The sequence below is a fragment of the Monodon monoceros genome, unplaced genomic scaffold, assembly GCF_005190385.1.
Source record: "Monodon monoceros isolate NGI ecotype Baffin Bay Population unplaced genomic scaffold, NGI_Narwhal_1 Super_Scaffold_18, whole genome shotgun sequence".
NCBI classification, from domain to species: domain Eukaryota; kingdom Metazoa; phylum Chordata; class Mammalia; order Artiodactyla; family Monodontidae; genus Monodon; species Monodon monoceros.
In genome coordinates, this window is record NW_021703774.1 from 90,545,932 (window position 1) to 90,549,038 (window position 3,107).

General features: G+C 39.3%; 1 pseudogene; it reads right to left on the minus strand.

Annotated features, from left to right (window-relative positions):
* Nucleotides 1-1,229: 1,229 nt before the first annotated feature.
* Nucleotides 1,230-2,336, minus strand: LOC114899420 (annotated as a pseudogene).
* Nucleotides 2,337-3,107: the final 771 nt, after the last annotated feature.

A 3,107-nucleotide genomic window follows, 5' to 3' on the forward strand; every position in this document is an offset into this window, starting at 1 on the left:
GTTCATGCTGGATTAGGAATTTAGGTTCCCCTCTTTGTGTATCAATTAATTCAAACTTCTCCAAAAATTAATACTACAAGATAAACTCTAACTGCAGTAGGTATTTCCTAAGTAGGAGACCAAACACCAAAGGGAATCCCTTCTTCCAACATCTTTTGGTATGTTAAGATTTCACCAAAGAGGAAATCTAACACTTAAATACGAAATCTCTTGGCCAAGTAAGAAACTACAGCTATTATGGGTATTACCCTACGTAGCCACTATTTGTATTACATATTAAATTAAACCCAGCATTAATTATGCTGTGAATGATGATAGCAGTGATGATGCTAGTGAAAAAGCATCATCTTTAGCCCAAGAAGAGTAAGAGGAAAAAAAATGTGAAAACAAGTAGAAAGCAGACAAAGAGTTGGGCATCTTCTGATATGAAAAGAACATTTTAAACATAGAAATACAAAAAGAAAAGTATTCCCTTATTTCCCATATGTGGTAATATGAAACATTTATTTTAGATATCAGATAAAAACAGAGCTAAGTAATCTGATTTTACTGCAGCAGTGTAAAAATCATCCCTTCACCACAGTGTAAGATTTAAATGCATCTGCACAAGGGTACACATTATATAAAATGCAGTAAGATTACTGCTGCCCTGCCAAGTACTTCCAGTCCCTACCCAGGTCCTACTGAAATACTGGTGGTCCCAATAGTTTCATGGAAGAAAATCATTAAAAATAATAATAATAAAGCAATTAAAAAGATAAATCAAAATGCTTCAGTAACCATATATCCAGCTCAAACTTTATCTATTTAAATGTTACATTTGCCTCCCACTAATAAATCTTATTTCACTCAAACTTGAACAATAAATCTTCCATACTGAAGTATCTTCCTTGCCTAATTTATTCAAAGGAAAAAACCAAAATGATTAGTAAAGAAAAATGTAGGGATTAATACACCCTTTTAATTTGTTTTAAATATTTTTAAGGTTTAAAAATTGTTTAAATTTTGTAATTTCTAGTAAGAAAACATTATCTGAATGAATACCCTAATGGAAAACCACTGTAAAATGTTTCAGCTGCATTTGGGGCAGAGGGGTAGAGATTATCTTCAAAGCACCCCAGCTTTCTTCATGAGAAGGTCAGAGGTACACTGGTTTGTGTTATTATGACATCCATGAGGTGATCTAAGTTGCTTTTCCTTCAGCAGGGGCTTTATTTGTCAGCAGGGCATTATGCTTGACTTCCAAATTTGGCCGACAATTTACTGATGAGATTCATAACTTTTGGATTGCTCTGATATTTTGACATATTTGCCAGGTTCTGAGCCACATCCTGGAAGGCCACCATAACTTCTGGATCCTGCATGCCTGCAAGAACCTCTGGATCACTAAGAATTTCATTGAGCCCAGGCATTCCTGCCATTCCAGGCATGCCCCCTCCCATTCTAGGCATTCCTCCAGGAAAATTACCAGGCATTCTGCCAGGAAAGCCGCCTGGAAAAGAGCCATACTGAGCTCCTGACTGTTGTCTGGCTTCTTCCTCCCTCTGGGCTCTCTCATGTTCTTTCTGAGCATTCTTGACCCTTTCTATTCTTTCTTTGATCTCTTGCTCTTCACGTTTTCGCTCATACTTTCTCTGATGTTCAGCAATTTTCTGGGCCCTTGGTTGAACTTCTTTCAGCATTGCACTAGCATCTTCATCATAATCCAGCTTGCAGGCAAGGGCAAGATCATGGGCAGCTTCTTCCCAATGGCCCAAAAGTCTGTGTGCTTTCCCTCACCACTTGTATGGCTGAGCAGAATCAGGATTTATTTCAATAGCTCTGTCACAGTCTCGGATGGCAGCATTTGGCTTCTGTAATTTGATGAAGACACTTGCTCTCTTGGCATACAGAATGGCCAAACAAGGATTTAGCTTGATGGCATCTGTGAACAAGTCAATGGCTTTCTGTAGTTCACCAACATTTAGGGCATCAATGGCAGCCTGATCATCATTTGCCTGATCCATCATCTCCTCAGTTATCTCTACATTTTCATCTCCCATTTCTTGAGGGGCATCAGTGCCTGGTTCAAGCACACCTTCATTGTCAATTTCTAGATCACTTTCCTCACTTGATGGTTCGTCTGTCTTTATGTTTTCCTCCACCTTCTTACTATCTGTTTTTTCTTCCTTGGTATTTTCTTCCAATTTAGTTTTATGAGTAGCAGGTGGTATTTTACCCCCCATACTCTCCACCCACTCCCTCAGGAAGTGCATTTCCTCGGTGTGCAGAACACTCGTGTCCTGCTTGCACATTTTCACAAAGGCTTGAAGCTTGCTCACTTTGCTGGTGACCATGGTCTGGAAGCAGCAGGAGACAGCAGGAGGCGGTGAGTGTGTGGACGCTGCGGCCCCATCCCAGGCCCAGGCGCTAGCTCAGCGTGACCGCGTAAAGGGCAGTTTGTTTTCTTTTTTAGATTCCACATATAAGTGATATCATACTGAACTAATTCTGTAAAATTAGTTTTAAAAGATCCAAAACCAGACCTGGAAAAGTCTAGTCTAGAAGCTTCTGCTTTGATCTGTAGTTTTACTTCCTTATTAACCTTTCTTTTCTTCATGGCAGCTATGCATTACAGTGGTTATTCAGTAAATGTTCAAAGGAAGTAACAATTAGATCCTCCACTTATATATATTCTTATAGAAGACCACTTATCTTTTGACATCTCTCAACTTCCTGTCCAACTTTATGTACCACTTGAATCCTTCACCTTCTAGATATTTTGCTGCATCAGAGCAGGTAATTCCTGACCCTTAATAAACCACATGAGTTATTTTTTCTTTTTTATCTTTTGTTGCCAGACCCAGTGTTCATGCATTAGAAGAGCTAGCTAAGCAGATTGCCTTACCCTGGGCTGAGCTCCTGAGAACACTTAGAATCACATGGGGTGGGAAAGGAAACAGAACAAGATGCCCGTCAAGAACAGAATTGCACTCAAGGGTAATTGCAAAGGGTCAGTAAAGAAGAATTCCTGTAATGGTCAAGCTGAAGAGATAATTGTAAGCCACAAACAAGAAACAAATGAGATGTAAAGAGCAGGATAGTTAATGGAGGACCATGTGAGGAAA